Source organism: Pongo pygmaeus, chromosome 5, assembly GCF_028885625.2.
Source record: "Pongo pygmaeus isolate AG05252 chromosome 5, NHGRI_mPonPyg2-v2.0_pri, whole genome shotgun sequence".
Classification (NCBI taxonomy): domain Eukaryota; kingdom Metazoa; phylum Chordata; class Mammalia; order Primates; family Hominidae; genus Pongo; species Pongo pygmaeus.
In genome coordinates, this window is record NC_072378.2 from 38574097 (window position 1) to 38592969 (window position 18873).

The window sequence follows — 18873 nt, forward strand, 5'->3', positions numbered from 1 at the left end:
AACACCTACACAACTGGAGGACACGGCCATGCAGATCTGAAAGAGCATCCCAGTGAGAAGGTACAGAAAGCACCAGCGTGCTGGGCAGGGGTATCCCAGTGAAACATCTAATCCCGGCCTGATAACCCTCAGTGAAGCCCACAAACCCATCCATATACTAGAAGCTTCCAGCCAGTTTTCACAGTGCCTAACATTTAAAGGGGAATGGGGGAAAGAAAAGCCTGGGCTGCTGCCCCTAAAATGTAGGCAGGGGTGACCATGGGCTACCATCCTCGAGGCTTGGGGTGGAGGCACAAACAAAGCTCTATTTTAGGGCCCGCCTCTACAGACTGCACACTGTCCTGGAGCCCAGCGAAGCTGGACCTGAGGTCAGGAGAAGCATGGCCTGCTGTCCTCAGGGCTTAGATGTGCACAGGCTATGCACCCAGGGCTGAGGGGCAAGCAAGGTGCTGGCTACCACAGCAGGGGCTGAGGATGAGCACCATGGGCATTTCCCATCCGCAGGCCTAGGCTACTGCACTGAAGGTGGCACTGCCCTCTCCAGGGAAACACATGAAAATGAAAACAAAATAGACCAAAACCTGTGGGACACTGCAAAAGCAGTACTCAGAGGGAAGTTTACAGATTTAAGTCCCTACATCCAAAAGTAGAAAGGTTTCAAATAAACAATATAACAATATACCTCAAGAAACTAGAAACGGAAGAACAAATCGAACTCCTAAATTAGCAGAAGGAAAGAAACAATAAAGATCAGAGCAGAATTAAATGAAATAGAGACTACATAGAAATACAAAGGATCAATGAAATGGAAAATTGGTTCTTAGAAAATATAAACAAAATTGATAAACTGCTAGCTAGACTAACCAAGAAAAGACCCAAATTAACAAAATTAGAAGTGAAAAAGGAAACATTACAACTGATGCCACCGAAATACAAAAGATCATCAGAGACTATTCTGAACAACTATATGCTAACAAACTAGAAAACCTAGAAGAAATGGATAAACTCCTGGAAACATGCAATCTATCAAGATTGAATCAGGAAGAAATAGAAAACCTGAACAGATCAATAATGAGTAGTGAAATGGAATCCATAATAAAAAGTCTTCCAACAAAGAAAAGCTCAGGACCTGATGGATTCACTGACAAATTCTACCAAACATATAAAGAGGAACTAATACCAATCTTCTTCAAACTATTCTAAAAAATTGGGTGGCACATGCCTGTAATACCAGCTACTTGGGAGGCTGAGGCAGGAGAATTGCTTGAGTCTGGGAGTTTGAGATTGCAGTGAGCTATGATTGTGCCATGACATGCCAGCCTGGGCAACAGAGCAAGACCCTGTCTCTAAAAAAAATAAAGTAAAAATAAAAAAAGAAATCCCAAAACCGAAGAGGAGGGAATACTCCTTAACTCATTCTGCAAGACCAGCATTACCCTGACACCAAAACCTGACAAGAACAAAACAACAAAAGAAAACTATAGGCCAATATCTTCAATGAACAGACACAAAACTTCTCAAAAAAATACTAGCAAACCAAATTTAACAGAACATCAAAAAGATAATACACCATAATCAAGTGGGATCTAACCCAGGAATGCAAGGATAGTTTAACAGACACAAATCAATAAACGTGATACATTAGATCAACAAAATCGAGGACAAAAACCATATGATCATTTCAATAGACACAGAAAAAGCATTTAATAAAATTCAACATCCCTTCATAATAAGAAGTCTCAACAAACTAGCCATATAAGGAATATACCTCAAAATAATAAAAGCCATCTATGACAAACCCATAGCTAACATCATACTGAATGGGGAAAAGTTGAAATTCTTTTCTGTAAGAACTGGAACAAGACATGAATGCCCACTCTCACCACTCCTATTCAACATAGTACTAGAAGTCATAGACAGGGCAATCAGCAAGAGAAAGAAATAAAATGTATCCAAATTGGAAAAGAGGATGTCAAATTGTCCCTCTTTGCAGATGACATCTTATATTCAGAAAGACCAAAGGATTCCACCCAAAAACTCTTAAGGGTTGATAAGCAAATTCAGTAAAGTTGCAGGATACAAAACCATCATACAAAATTCAGTAGCATTTCTATACACCAATAATGAACTAGCCAAGAAAGAAGTCAAGAAGGCAATCCCATTTACAACAACTGCCATGGAAAAAAAATTCCTAGGAATAAATTTAACCAAGGAGGTGGAAAATCTCTACAAGGAAAACCACAAAATACTGATGAAAGAAACTGAAGAGAATACAAACAAATGGAAACTCATCTTATGCTCATGGATTAGAATAATTAATATCATTAAAATGACTGTACTGGCCAAAACAATATACAGATTCAATACAATCCCCATCAAAAATACCAAAAATCCAAAAATGTCGGGTTTTGTTTTTTTTTTTTGAGATGGAATCTCGCTCTGTTGCCAGGCTGGAGTGCAATGGCACGATCTCGGCTCACTGCAACCTCCACCCCACAAGTTCAAGTGATTCTCCTCCCTCAGCCTCCCGAGTAGCTGGGACTATGAGTGTGCGGCACCACACCCAGCTAATTTTTTTGTATTTTTAGTAGAAATGGGGTTTCACCATGTTGGCCAGGATAGTCTCCATCTCTTGACCTAATGAACTGCCTCAGCCTCCCAAAGTGCTGGGATTACACACGTGAGCCACTGCACCCAGCCCAAAAATGTCATTTTTTACAGAAATAGAAAAAAACAATCCTAAAATTCATGTAGAACCAAAACAGAGCCAGTATAGCTAAAGCAATCCTAAGAAAAAAGAACAAAGCTACAGTCTTTGATGTCACTACCTGACTTCAAAATACAGTACAAGGCTATAGTAATCAAAATAGATGGTATGAGTATAAAAACAGCCCAACAGAGTATACTAGAACACCCAGAAATAAATCCACATATTTACAGCCAACTGATACTCAACAAAGGAACCAAGAACTTACACCAGGGAAAGGATACCCTCTTCAATAAATGGTGCTGGGAAAATTGGATATCCATATGCAAACTGGACCCCTATCTCTCATCATATACAAAAATCAACTCAAGATTGATTAAGGACTTAAATGTAAGACCTGAAACTATAAAAATAATAGAAGAAAACATAGGGAAACCAGTTCAGGATATTGGTCTAGCCAAATGGGACTGTATTAAATTTAAAAATTCACACACAGCAAAGTAAATAATCAATGGAGTGATAAGGTAATCTGTTGAATGGGAGAAAATACCTGCAAACTATTCATCTAACAAGGGACTAATATCCAGAATGTACAAAAAATATTTCATTAAAAAATGGGCAAAGGACATGAACAGACACTTATCAAAAGAAGACATACAAATAGCCAAAGGGTATATGAAAAAATGCTCAACATCGCTAAGCATTGGGAAAATGTAAATCAAAACCACAATGAGATATCATCTTACCCCACTTAGAATGCTATTATTAAAAAGACAAAAAATAATAGATGTCGGTAAGAATGAAGAGAAAAAGGAACTCTTATACACTGTTGGTGGGAATGTAAATTAGTACAGAAACCATGGAAAACAGTATAGAGATTTCTCAATAAACGACTATTTTTCAAGGTGAGAAATAAATTTTTAAAAATCTAAAAGTACAACTAGAGGAAATGGATAAATTTCTGGAAACATGCAATCTACCAAATGATCCAGCAATTTCACTTCTGGCTAACTATCCAAAAAAAAGAAATCAGTATTTCAAAGGGATGCCTGCACTCACATGTTAATGTGGCACTATTCACAATAGCAGAGAAATGGAATCAACCTAAGTGTCCATCAATGGACGGAAGGGTAAAGAAAATGTGGTATATTTACATAATGCAATACTGCTTGGCCATAAAAAAGAATGAAATCATGTCATTTGCAGCAACACAGATGAAACTGAAGGTCATTATGTTAAGTGATATCATTCAGGCCCAGAAAGACAAATCCCACATGTTTTCTCTCACATGTAGGAGCTAAAAAACTTGATCATATGAAGATAGAGAACAGAATGATAGATGCCAAAGGGTGGGAAGGGTGTGAGGGTGGGAGGGGGAAATGAAGAAAGCGGGGTGAATGGGTAGGAATTTACAGTTAGTTAGAAGAAATAAGTTCTAATGTTCCATAGCAGACTAGGGTGACTATAGTTAGCAACAATGTATTGTATATTTCAAAGTAGCTAAAAGGACTTGAAATGCTACCAACACACAGAAATGATAAATACTCAAGATGATGAATACTCCAAATAACCTGACTTGGCCCTTACACATTCTATGCATGTAAAAAAACATTCACATGTAGCCCATAAATACGTAAAACACTATGTATCAATAAAATAAAAAATTAAAAAAAGATAACAACAAGTGTTGATGAAAATGTGAAGAAATTGGAACCCCTATATACTGCTCGTGGGAATGTTCAATGGTGTGGCCACTTTGGAAAACGACCTGGCAGTTCCTCAAGTGGTTAAATAGAGAGGTGTGATATGATCCAAAAATTCTACTTCTAGATACATACCCAAGAAAAATGAAAATACATGTCCACACAAAAACTTGTTCATGAATCTTCACAGCTGCATTATTCATAATAAAAAGTGGAAACAACCCAAATGTCCATCAACTGATGAATGGATAGATAAAATGTAGTATATCCATACACTGGAATACTGTTCAGCAATAATAAGATTTTGCTACACGCTATTAATATAATACTGATGAACCTGCTAAGTGAAAGAAGCCAATAACAAAGGATCATGTATTGTATGATTCCATTTATATGAAATGTATAGAATATAGAGACAGAAAGTAGATCAGTGGTTGCCTAGGGCTGGGGAATTAACTGGGGAGATTGGGAGGTGATGGCTGTTGGGTAGGTGGTTTCTTTCTGGAGTAATGAAAATGTTCAAAAATTGATTGTGGTGATGGATGCAAACTCTGTGAATATACTAAAGCCACAGAATTGTACACTTTCAATGGGTGAATTGTGTGGTATATGAATTGTATCTCAATAAAGCTGTTTAAAATGTTCAAAAAAAGACTGTAACATGAAAGACGACCAACAGCAAATAGAGAAAAATAATAACTCAGAGGACATGGATACAGTTCAGTAAGCAGAATAAAGCTTCAGGAAAAAAAATCCTAAATTATCCTCAGAAAGATAAAAGGAAGCATTATTACATCTTTGAAATAGGAATAAATAAAATGATATGAAAAAAGAACATTTAGTGAACAAGAAAGCGCTCTTGTAAATTAAAACTATGAGCGACATAAATAATTCAACAAATGGGTTAGAAAGTTAAGTTGAGGAAATTTCCCAGAATGTCAAATCAAATGACAAAGATAAAAAATAGAAGAGAAAGTATAAGAGAATAAAAGAATCAAACGAGGAGTTCCACTATCTAATTAGATGTTCCAGTAAGAAATATGATGTTCCAGAGAAAATATGAGCTAGGAAAGTGCCAAAGTCACACAACAAATTTTCCCACATATGAAGGACATAAGTTTCCAGGTTAAAGATCCCACTAAGTAGCCATTACAAGAAATGAGAAAAGATCCACACCAAAGTATATTATTAAGAAACTTTAGAAGATCTTAAAAGTTCTGGGGGGGTAAAAAGCAGGTCATCACAAAGACCTGGGAATCAGGTTCACATAAATTTTTCAACAGCAACATTGGGGTGAGAAGATAATAGATCACTTCCTTCCAAATGCTGACGGAAAAATTAGTGACCATTCCCAGACAAAGTAAATGAAGTATGAGAACAGAATAAAGAAATTTTCATTCAGGCATAAAAAAAATTCACCTTCATCCTCTCTTTGTATTTATGCAAATAAAAATAAAAATAATAAAATAAAAACTTCACCTCCAACGCATTCACAAGAAACTACCAGAAAATGTGTTCCACCAAAACAAAGGACCAACTTAAGATAAAGAAAGTTATGGGATAATATCACTTGAGGCCAGGAGTTCGAGACCAGCCTGGCCAACATGGCAAAACCCCTTCTCTACTAAAAATACAAAAATTAGCCAGGCATGGTGGTGTGCACCTGTACTCCAAGCTACTCAGGAGGCTGAGGCATGAGAATTGCTTGAACCTAAGAGGCAGAGGCAGAGGTTGCAGTGAGCCAACACTGTGCCACTGCACTCCAGCCTGAGTGACAGAGCAGGATTCTGTCTCAAAAAAAAAAGAAAGTTATGAGATCCACAAAACAGAGAATGTGAAATGAAATAAAGGCAAGAGGAATTCCTAAGATAATGGGATGGGAGATCCCAGGATGAGAGCCATAAAACAGGCCCACAGGACAACTAGTCCAGACTGCAGAGGGAAGGCAGGCAGCTCATGGGAACATCTCAAGGGAGAAAAAGTAACTAATTGACCAGATGTGTAACCAGGTTATGAGAATTTGTGTTGCTCTGACAACACAAATTGTGTTGTGGGGGAAGAATCAGTGATAGTACACAGAAAATTAATGAATGATAGGTATACAGAAAACTAAGCAATTTTTTTTTTTTTTTTTTTTTTTTGGAGACGGAGTCTTGCTCTGTTGCCAGGCTAGAGTACAGTGGCACAATTTTGGCTCACTGCAACCTCGCCTCCCAGCTTGGGAGGCTTGAACCCGCCTCCCAGGTTCAAGCAATTCTCTGCCTCAGCCTCCCAAGTAGCTGGGATTACAGGCGCCTGCCACCATGCCCAGCTAATTTTTGTATTTTTAGTAGAGATGGGGTTTCACCATCTGGGCCAGGCTGGTCTTGAACTCCTGACCTCGTGATCTACCTGCCTCAGTCTCCCAAAGTGCTGGGATTACAGGCATGAGACACTGTGCCTGGCCACTTTTTAACTCTAGGGAAAACAAATGATTAAAAAAAAGGTGATCGTAGTACACTACATGGCTTGGCTCTGAATGACAGTTACATAGTCATCCTAATGCCAACAAGAAATCTGACACAAAGAAAAACTGTGATTTAACTAAACAAGAGGATGAAGCAGACAGGTGCATGTGTGTACTTGCAAGGGGGGAGGGCAATGAAACTAAATCCTTATCTTTCAAAGTAGGAACACAATAGATAATTCCAGTAATGTAATTAGGAAATAGCAGAATAAGCATATATAGTTTAGAATATGAAGATACAGACCAAAAAAAAAAAAAAGTCTAAAAGAGATGAATATGTTTGCCTCAAAATCTAAAAGTCTGACCATGTGTTATATTGGACAAGGTAGGGTGACACAGGCAGTCTGACATATTGCCAGAGGAAGTACAAGTTGACATACCCTCAACTAGCAAAATGTTAAATGTACATACCCCTAGAGCTAGCAATTCCCTTATACTACTTTAACTTATGATGTGTTTGCAGCATAGGGAAGAAGAAGAATAGGGATTGCACTGCAGCATCATTTGAACAGCAAGAGAGCGACCTAAATGCTCATCATTGGGGACTGGTTAAGTAAATTATGGTAGATCCCTATCCTTACAATGAAGGACTATGAGCTGGGGGATGGGGGATGGGGGATGGGGAGAGGGAGGAAACGCAAGAGATCTCCAAGGTACAGAAAAATCTGTATTAAAAGAAAATGGGGTCAATGATGTAATGGCATGTATTAGCTGAATCCAGAGTTGATATGAGTTCTAAAATTACACTGAAGCTGGGTGCGGCAGTTCATGCCTGTAATCCCAGCACTTTGGGAGACCAAGGTGGGAGGATTGCTGGAGCCCAGGAGTTCAAGAGATCAGCCTGGGGCATATAGTGAGATCCTGTCTCTACAAAAAGTAAAAAATTAGGTAGGTATGGTGGCACATGCCTGTAGTCTCAGCTACTTGGAAGGCTGAGGTGGGAGGATCACCTGAGCCTGGGGGATCAAGGCTGCAGTGAGCCGTGACTGCACTGCTGCATTGCAGCCTGGGTGACAGAGTGAGCCCTGTCTCAAAAACAAACAAACAAACGAACAAACATTAAAAATAAAATAAAATTACACTGAGACCTTGGAGGAAAAAAAAAGTAAATGGGGAGAATATATACACTTGTTTATGCATAAACTATCTCTGAAGGAAAAGGTAGGAGGGAAACATTTCAGTCTACAGTTTTAGATTTTTAAATAACATTAAATATATTTTTTGGAATATATAGTTTTTTTCAAAATTACTTTTTAAAAGAGCAAAAAGAAAAGAAGTTGCTTTCCGAGAACGGGGCTTGGGGTAGGGAAGGATGAAGCAGAGGACTGTTGCTTTTTGTTAAAAGTCTTGTGGTTTTACTTCACTCTCAAAACTGTCCATGTATAACTTTGATAATTTTTTTTTTAATTACAATTAAAAAAAGCAGAGCCTAAGAAAGGGAGCAGAGCCTAAGAAAGGGAGCAGAGCCTATGCTGACAAGGAGTGGAAAAGGTACATGGGAAGCATATGTATTTACAGCCTTTGGGAGCAGGGCTGGAAGGCAGGCATGAACCTTTGGAACAGATTCTCGAAAAGGGAAGAAATAATAAAAGCTGTCCCCTGTCAACTGAGCTTACGGCAGTGACGGCGGTGCCCTCTCCAAGTTGCGTGGCACTGAGACGTGACGGGTATTAAAGGCCTTGAGTGAGCATCGAGACTTGCCTGAAGATCCCTCTGACAGTTCTTTATGAGTGAGCCTCTTGTGCTGACCCCACAGCTGCCCGCCGTCCCTCCAAGCGTGCTGCTCTTATTGTCTGGCGCATTGTAGTGATGGGCCAAGGACCACATTCATCTCTTTAATCATATCTAAAGATGATCTATGGACTGCGGATATGAGAGAGACAGCATTTTCCAGAACACTGGGTGAGGTGGAAATTACTGTGTTTTAACAGCCCTTAAGCTGGGCCTGCATGTCTGTCCCCGCTAGGTCCCCAAAGGCAGAGCTAGAGAGGGTGTCCTATGTGGCAGAGACTCAAAATCAGCCCAGATCCTGTTTATTCCCTTCTGAAGAGCTTCCTTGGCCCCAGATCTCTGATACCAGTCTAAAGTGAAGACTCAGTGTGCAGGCCTCTGTCTAATCTGGCACCCCAGGAGTATGTTCTTTTGTTCTGCAGGATGCTTAACTGGATTTTATGGCTGTCTCGCTGCCCAGACTTACAGGGAATTCTGGGTTCGCTCCATTAACCCTGTTTGTCCATTCAACAACTATTTATTGAGACCCTCTATGTGTCAGGCTTAGGAAAAATGGGGCCAAGTTGGTCTAACCTGACTGCAGACCTGAGGCAGCAGAAAACCGCGTTAGGAGCTATGGGAATTAGTGATTGTTTTGGCCACACGCTGACTAGCCCAAGGCTCACTAAGATCAAAAGTCGCACATGGGAGCCTCACAGACATACTTTGCTGGTTTACTGAGTATTTTTTAAAAAGTTGAGTTAGCTGCCACTTAAACATTGGGAGATATCACAGCAAAACAGAGATGCCTCCCTTCTCTTGAAAACCAGAAGATCTGGCATGCATGAGTCCTCTTCTCTGCCCGATAACAGCTGGAGATGAGGAGAGCTTTTGGTGGTCTCTCTTACTCCCTGCGCCTGCCCTGGCCTGCTTTGCTCCCTCACATCACCCATCTGGTCCAAGGAGGTGGCCAAGTGTCTACCCCAGCCTTAGATAGAGCTCGGTGTTAAAATGGACTCTTGTACAGTCATCTCACCAGGTTCAAAATTCTTTGGGGATTTAGCACCAGAACTGACATAAAAATCATGTTTCAGGATTAAGAAAAGTAAATCCTTATACTGTTTTATTCTTGGCCTCAAGACAGGTACAGCTGAGGACATAAGAACTAACTACAGTCCTCACTTCCTGCTGCCTGCCTTCCCTTGGCTGTGGTTAGCAGAAGTCTGGTTATAGCTGGACCAGTGGGTCTTAACCTTGGCTGCACATCAGAAACACCCGTGGAGCTAAACTTTCGAACTCCCAGACCACAGCCCACACCAATTAACGCTCAAAACCTCTGGGGGGGTGGGCCCTGCGTGAGTTCTTTTTAAATTCCTCAGGTGATTTCAATGTATGGCCAAGGCGGGCCCCTTGCCCAGGTTGGGGATTGAGTGTTAGGAGCAGCTTGCTAGCATGGACATGTGGCATCTTCTGTCCCGACTACAGTCCGCTTCCACCTCCCTGCCTGACTTCCCTCCTGGGATTCCTAGATCTAGGCAGGTGAGCATTTGATGCTTTCTGGCAGAGGAGGAACTTCAGACTTCTGTCTGGTAAATGCACTTGCATCTACTGCTCTAACGTAAGCCAATCTTGAGTTTTACCTTCTGTGCTCATAGCATAATTTTCCCTTTTAGAGGGGTTGCCTCTCAGAGAGGGGCAGAACCCTCCCACCAGCTCCTCATATTCTAATGCTGTGGCAGCTACAGAAAGGGATGTGTCCCGGGGCATCCATGGTGGTTTGAATGACCACGTGGGGAGACAGGGGAGGGGGGTGTTTCAGTGTTCGCCGTCTCACTCAGTACCCCAGCCCCAACCTTGCTCCCACTCTGCCATACAGCCTCCTTGATTCCCCTAAGGGGATGCAGTAATTGATGATTAGCATTCCAAAGCTTGGCTTACATCCTGCTAGCCCGTCATATTTAATTACATTTTAACTATATTCGTCTTCAATAATAGCACGAACATAATTTAGATAATTATCTCTCTCTCTCTTATTCTCTGACTCTGTCTCACTTAGAGCTTCTTGCAACAAAAATCACTTTCTCGGCTCAAACACATAAACAGACTCTGGGGCCAAGTGCTTTTCGCTCTCCTGCAGCAGCAGCTGTGCTAGAAACGCAATGATTTTGAGTATCATGCCGAAAAAAAGCAAATTCGTGTTTCTTCCTGTCTCTGTATTCATGTTTGTACACAAGTGGTGGTGGGAGAGTGCATGTGTGTGTGTGTGTGTGTGTGTGTGTCTGCATCTGGGCAGGAGCTTTTGTGTAGTACAGAAACAGGAGACGCCTAGTCAATCAAATTAGTGTCTATGAAGCACCCTCTTGGTCTGGCATTTCTTTCTTACAAGGTTTAATGGTTTCACTCCCGAATTTAAACTCTGTTGAAACAGTTCTAAATGTCTAGTAAGTCTTTTGAAGAGATGTGTTCTTTCCAATAGGGTTTCTGTCACACTTGGATCTTATAATTAATGACCTTTACCCTTGTCTATTATCCCTCTTCTCCAAGAGACCATCAGGTATGAGAGAGAAACTGGGACTCTTCAGGGAGAGTGTGTCTTGAACACACTGCTACACATTACCAGGCGTCCCAGTCCCTCCTGAACACCAAGTGGGTCACACACATCTGAGTTCCTCAGCCTAACAGCTCCCCTCCCCTTCCCCATTCTGGGCAAAAGGTATTAGAGCCTTTGTTGGTTTTCCTAGAGAAGTTGGCCATTGTAGCTGAGCTCTTTAGGTACAAAGATTTTTATGTTGCAAAGTTCAAGTCTCTGAGAAGATTCTGAACAAATAAGGAATAAGAAATGGGTTAATAAGGCCAGGCGCGGTGGCTCATGCCTGTAATCCCAGCACTTTGGGAGGCCGAGGTGGGTGGATCACGGGGTCAGGAGATCGAGACCATCCTGGCTAACAGGGTAAAACCCCGTCTCTACTAAAAATACAAAAAATTAGCCGCCGGGCATGGTGGTGGGCGCCTGCAGTCCCAGCTACTCGGGAGGCTGAGGCAGGAGAATGGTGTGAACCTGGGAGTCGGAGCTTGCAGTGAGCCGAGATAGCACCACTGCACTCCAGCCTGGGTGAAAGAGCGAGACTCCGTCTCAAAAAAAAAAAAAAAAAATTCACTCTGGGCCACGTGCAGTGGCTCACACCTATAATCCCAGCACTGTGAGAGGCCTAGGTAGGTGGATCACTTGAAGCCAGGAGTTCAAGACCAGCCTGGCCAACATGGCGAAAGCCCATCTCTACTAAAAAATACAAAAATTAGGGGGGTATGGTGGTGCATGCCTATAATCCTAGCTACTCGGGAGGCAGAGGCATGAGACTCGCTTGAACCCAGGAGGTGGAGGTTGCAGTGAGCTGAGATTAAGCCACTGCCCTCCAGCCTGGGCAACAAAGCAAGATTCTGTCTTAAAAAAAAAAATCACTCTGGCTCAACCTTGTCTGATATTGAACAGGAATATGGGGCTATATTTGTGTAGTTAACAAACTCTTGCTGTCACTTGCTTGAGGCCAAAATTCCTAGCTGTTCTTGGAAATAAACACTCAGACCAGATTTCAGGAGCTAGGCAGAGTGTCTAGACCAACATTTTGCCACCACTGTGTTGAGTCCACCAATTGACCCTTCTCGTGTGACTGACCCATGGCTGCGTGATGTGGGGAAGGGAAATCAGCAATTTGCTGATTCTGGCAACTGCGTAGTAACCTATTGACCCACCAGAAAAATTATTATAGAAACCACTTAACGTGGTCCCAGGAGAGGCTGTGGGGTCCTGTCCTTGGTGATGTTAAAGAGGGGCACAGGAGTGGCCCTCCCTTGGTGGCCAGGAGAATGTTAAAGCCTGGAACTCTTTCTGAGCAGGGGCTCTCCACCCATGGCGCAGGCTCTGGGCTAATCACTCCCATTCCTCAGCAATGGCTGCTGGGTAGAGTGAGGTGGACGCAACACTGGGCAACACTGGTCTGTGCTGAGGGGCCTGCCTGGGGCTGTGGTTTCATGTGTGTGAAATTCCTATACAGAACAAGCTGGGCTACTCTGGGCCAGCCTGCGCTGGGGTACAGGAGGGTCGAGAGGGGGTGACACAGGACTATGGGGCATGACCCTGCACAGGCTTCACAAACTTTGATTTGCTCCCTGTTGCTCAGAAGGTTGTTCCTACTTTTGACCTCTTAGTACCTAGCTTAGAGGCTTGGGAATTTTGCTGAAATTTGCCTGAAAAATAACAAAAACCAGGGTGTAGGTCTCCACTAAATGGCAATGGCAGAGCCAGCCACTCAGCCACACCCCCTGCCAGCAGGCATCTCTGGAGGCTGGTGAGGGGAGGGAGAAAATTCAGTCTGCTGTTCCCCAGAGGATTTCCTGCCCCCAGGAAACACAATGCTAAACAAAGTTATCGATTTAATGATGTCAGCAGCTCCTTTCAGCCTGTGAGGAGGGCAGGCGAGCTCTGAAAAGCCTGCTACCTCCAAGGAGACGGCCTCCTCCTCCTGGCTCCGTGTGGCTGTCCAATACCACCCCCTTCTCCCCCAGCAGCGCATTCCCTCCCAGAAGCACCCTGGAAATGTGAGGACTAGGCATGGGCAGGAGCCAATTTTCAAATGTTAAGAATTTGGCAATTTCATTTCCTAATGTTTTAAATACCAAAGGGATTTAGAATACAATGAGGACTAACTGGCCCCTGAATTTCAGGTGTGTGTTTTTTTTTTTAAGGCTGCTTTTGCGGAAATTAATGTCAAAAGCCCATGCAAAACAAAGCCCAACCCTGACCTATGATCTCACACACAGCTAAGCAAGCGAGTGGCCTTCCAGAAGGATCACCAGACGGTCTCAGAATCAAACCTGATCAATTTCATACCTAAAAACTACACTAAACCCCTGTGGGTATTTTAGATCTGATGACATGCCAAATTCGTTCAGCACCTGACACTGGGGAGATATTCAGTAAAAACTTTAAAAATAGACTCTCCTTCTCCAGCCACTAAGGGCCTGATTTTGCTGCTGAACAGACAAGAAGTTGGGAGCACTGGGGAGAGCTTAAAAAAATCTCTGGAGTAAAAAAAAAATGTTTTCCTATGATGAAAACTATTGCCCTTAGCACGGAGCGGCCCAAGATTAGCCTAGAGCTATTTAACACACTGGAATCTCTGAATATGAGTTCTGTAATAAAAACGTGACAAGTCTTCGAGGCAGGCCCCATAAAGGCCCTTTCCGGGATCTGCATTAACTGTCACATTCAACACAAAGCACTGCATTCAAGACAGTGAATGATCTGCAAGCCAATGTGAGGCAGTATGTGGCATGTAACAATCTTTCTTCTGGGACAGTTTCTGTCAATAAAAAAGTTGAATTAAAAAAAAATCAAAAAATTATGGCCGGGCGCGGTGGCTCACGTCTGTAATCCCAGCGCTTTGGAAGGCTGAGGCGGGCGGATCACGATGTGAGGAGATCGAGACCCTCCTGGCTAACATGGTGAAACCCCATCTCTACTAAAAATACAAAAAAAATTACCCGGGCGTGGTAGCAGTCGACTGTAGTCCCAGCTACAGGCTGGGACTGAGCTGGAGGCTGAGGCAGGAAAATGGCATGAACCCAGGAGGCGGAGCTTGCAGTGAGCTGAGATTGCGCCACTGCACTCCAGCCTGGGTGACAGAGTGAGACTCCACCTCAAAAAAAAAAAATAATAATAATAATTATAATAATAATTTCTCCCTCTTTTCAAACATTTTCTTCATTTAAAAAAAGTCAGCATTAGCACTCTCTGGTGTTGATGACTTTTCGGGTCTGTCTGTGTTGGCCTAGACTTCTCTCAGGCTTATATTATAAAAGGTGCATGTTCTCTCCAAGGCCCCTTGCTCCCCACTGGCTGGTTCCAAGTCACTCTCTGGCCCCTCCCTCAGATTCCTGCCATACACTGGCCTAGATGCAGGCAAGGATGGGCTTTCTCTGCAACCCTGCTTTTTCCTGCACATCTCAGCGCCCTCAGCCAGGCTGCCATGTGGCATTATGCCAGTGCCAGAGTGTAGCAAGGACTGACCTAGCCCGCTGGCTCCCTGTGAGTTCACAAAGAAGGTGGACAATGAGACAGGACAGGTGACAAGGGCATATGTTAAGTACATACATTAAGTTAAATAATTTAAATCATTTGACACAAAAACCCGATGCCAAGACAGGCAGGGGGATCAGCTGGGCACTGAGAGAGGCTAAAGGTGTGACAGGGCAGGGAGAGTCTGCAGGTCACTTTAATTGGCCAGAAGAGCGAAAACAGGGAGAAGGAGGCTGCAAGGGAAGTCGCATGCTTTTTGTGAGGAATCCTAATTCCCCTCAAACCAGCAACCCCAGAGATTCCCAACCCATGTTTTGCCAGCCTGGGCTTCCTGTGTGCCCAAGGTTTGATGCCATGTATTTCTTTACACCTGCTTTGAATTTTGTTCATGCCGTCAGGACTAAGATATCAAGCAATGACTTCTTTACTACTTCATAGTAAACAAGCAGCCATAAGACACAAGAAAATATGGCTTCCTTTCAGACTGTGTTTCAGTCTACCCCTAGCTATTCACCGTACCAGTCCCCTGCCCTGAGGGTTTTGCAGAGTTGAAGGCAGATGCCAAGAAGTCAAAATGCATTCAACAAGGTTAAAAGTTATCCTTGGCACATGGAAATCTCTCGCAATAAAATAACATAAGGCGCTTGCTGAAGCTACATCAGCTGATTTTTCTGTATTATTTCTTGAGGAGGAAGGTTGCTGGGTGAAGGGGATGGGTGAAAAAACTGACCAGTAACTCTTTCTGATTCTATTGTCAGGCTTTAAAATCAGATGGATCAGCTATTAATCTCAGAAAGCCAGCAGTGAATGTGTGCAATAAATTTGTCATCATTTTATGAATAAGCTCTTGGTCATGAGGGCTTACTGTCTGGCAATTCACCTTTTCCATGATATTTTCTATCACTTGTATTTTGGAGCAGCTTAGAAAGAATATTATTTGTGTTCCTGCAGATCTGAACATAAAAAGCCCTTAGAGTGATGGAGACGAACAGGCAAGCTTCAATGTTGGCCTCCGGGCTCGCTAAGCAAATAGTTTACCCACGCGCGAGTGAACAGCACCAGGGGACAGGAATCACTCTTCCCAGGCCAGGAGAGCACTCATCCCCTCAAGAGCTTCTAATGAAGGCCCTGTTAGCGCTGGATGACGTCGCACATGCCCACTGGCTTTCTGTCAAAGATTGTCAAATAGAGCTGTTGGTAATCACAGCTGGCAAGTTGTTTAGTCAATATTTTTGAAAAGTTCAACGGAGTGTGTGAAAGCATAAAGTAGATTTTCCTAAAGTTATCAGATGATTTACTCATCTCCCAATTTTTGTGATGGCTCAGCTGCCATCAGAATCACACTGGTGTCCTGCTGGGCAGCCCTGGAGGGGTGTGGGGCAGGAGATGCAGAGACAGATGAAATTTCAGCTGTTTTATCATTCAGCTGTTTTTTTCCCATCAAGTCAGCAGAACTCTAGATCTGAAACTCCATACTGAGAAGCCTTTAGAGATTAACCAAAAAAAAAAAAAATCAGACCAATCCCTCCCCACCTGCACCCCCCACACCACTGCCACTAATCATTCCATTGTTCCATTCCATCCCTTGCCTAAATACTGCCCCAGGGGGAAGGCCCTCAATATCAATTTTCAGGTTCTGAGGAGGATATCTCTATTTTCACCTTTCACTTCCTGTGAAGAAGCACGGCTCTGTTCTATAATTAGAGATGACAAGTATTCTTTTGGGGCCATTTCTTCTGGATGTAACAAAACATCACAAAGGGGAAACACACTCAATTAAGAATGCAACTCTGACATTGTACAGTTTGTTGACTCACAGCATGTGATTGGGCCTCTACTCTGAGTGATGGCTGTACCCTTGGGGTATCCATCTTTGTTTTTATGATTTTCATTTTTTTATCTTCAATTTTATAACCTTCATGAGAAAGAACAACCATGACTCCCAACTTTGGGTCAAAATGCCCCAATTAGCAGACAGACCTGTGGACCAGCAGACTGGTACAGGATCTGTGGAGCACTCCTCACAGTCCTTGGCTAGGACAATGGTGGCCAACCAAGTCTATCAAGGCTTCTGCAGAAACGGAAGCATTTGGGAAACACAGGTTCCCTCTGAAGATCTTAGATGTTAGAATTCCCAAGTCTGAGTCCCTGGAGAAGTGAATTTTCTGCATGTATAATGGCAGGTTTATGTCCCATCTCCTAAACTCTATTATTTCCCTGTGGACCAGGAGTGGTTGGCAGCTGGTAAAAGCATCTGAAGGATTTGTCATGGTAGTGAAATTCTCACTGGTCCTCATAACAGAACCACTATACAATGAACTGTGTTGCAGCTGTCACTAACACCTTCATAGTCAGTGAGGAATATAGCAGCCACCTTCTGGACAACCCCAGTGATGCTCTAGTCCAGGGCTTCCCATCGGTGGGGGAGGGGTGTGCATCCACAAGTGATTCTGATGCACATTTTGATGCGCTATTCCAAGGTTCTCAAACATGAAGTTCAGCATCGCCTGTGGGGGATGCTAAACACAGACTGCTGGTCCACCCTTGGGGTTTCAGATTCAGTAGGCAGAAGAGGCGGGGCCTGAGAAGTTGCATTTCTAATATGTTCCCAGGTGATGCTGATGGCCTGGGAGCCACACTTTAAGAATCCCTGTTCTGGGCCAGGTGCAGTAGCTCATGCCTGTAATCCCAGCACTTTGGGAGGCCGAGGTGGGTGGATCATGAGGTCAGGAGATCAAGACCATCCTGGCCAACATGGTGAAACCCTTTCTCTACTAAGAACACACACACACACAAAAAAATAGCCAGGCATGGTGGTGGGTGCCTGTAGTCCCAGCTACTCAGGAGGCTGAGGCAGGAGAATCGCTTGAACCTGGGAGGCAGAGGTTGCAGTGAGCCGAGATAGTGCCACTGCACTCCAGCCTGGGTGACAGAGTGAGACTCCATCTCAAAAAAAAAAAAAAAGAATCCCCGTTCTACAACAAAGTGGTCAAGCCTATGCCCCATCAGGTAAAAGGCGGCAAACTGGAAAAATCAAGGGAGACTTTAAGAATAAGAAAGTAAGGAAGACTTACGAAGATAATTTTAGTGACAGTGAGGATGAGGGACTGACATGGAGATAATACCGTGGGCAAGAAGGTTCCAAATGCAGCTCTTAAAAGTATTCCACAGGTATCCTGGTCAGGCGGAGAGGTTTGTGAATCCAGGATTACTAGGATGGGAGAAGGGCTGTGATGGAACAGAATGTCTAACAGACTAGGAATCACAACATCTGGGTTTGGGTCCAGTTTGGTTATTTTAAACATTATTATTTTCTTCTTCTTTTTTTTTTTTAACTGAGAGAGACAGCCAATACATGGGCCCCGGTTTTGCTCTCACTGGCCGCATGGCCTTGGGCAAATCACTTGATCACTTGAGTCTCTGCTGTCACACCTGGAAAACCCTATGCTGCAGGGAGCTGTGCAAGTCAAACGAGGCAGAGGCTGGCAGAGGCTGCTGTAAACTATCCCTGTGAAGATAAGGCCTTACCCTGCTGCTGCTCCATTGTCCCCGAGGGATGTCCTACCTGTTGCAAGACCAACTGACCCTCCCTTACATGCTAAGTCTACCCTGGGCTCTGCCTTCAATCTACTCCTTAGGAAAGAGGAATATGGGAACTAGCTCAGCAGTCACGTGAGCCTTGTTCTGGATCCCGTTCTGGTTGTGTAGTTGGGTCCTAGGAACTGGCTCTCACTGGTTCCTGATAATTCACCAGTATGTCATACCTCTGGTTCCAGTAATTATTCTATATTCAAGTCTATGCCTACCCTCAGGGGCAACAAATGTTTTCTGTAAAGAGCCAGACAGTAAATATTTTAGGCCACACAGATTTCTGTCACACATTCTTTTTTATTTTTTCCAACTCTTTAAAAATGTAAAAACCATTCTTAGCTTTGTACTAAAGCAGATTGTGGATTGTGGACAACTTTGGCCCTAATTCCTGTTCTACCCAATCCTCTGAACTTCTGAAAGGCCTAAGTTCCTGTTGTAACCTTTCCAACCCTCTTTGTGCTGCAGTCTGTTTTCTGAACCTGCTACCACTTGCCTGGAACACTCCCTAAGTGCCAGATTCTATGCTGTGCTAATTTACCTGTTGTCCTGAACAACCCAACCCCTTGGACCTGCCAGATGT

At 43.1% G+C, this 18873-nt stretch overlaps 1 protein-coding gene and 1 non-coding gene across 8 annotated transcripts in view; one reads left to right on the forward strand and one right to left on the reverse strand.

Annotated features, from left to right (window-relative positions):
- The window catches only part of BTBD9 (BTB domain containing 9), a 470458-nt gene that overhangs the window by 30858 nt on the left and 420727 nt on the right, over positions 1–18873 (reverse strand). The window lies entirely within an intron of this gene.
- Positions 7601–7672, forward strand: LOC129039763 (small nucleolar RNA SNORD45). The gene has a single exon (XR_008503465.1). It is a non-coding gene; the product is annotated as a small nucleolar RNA SNORD45 (small nucleolar RNA).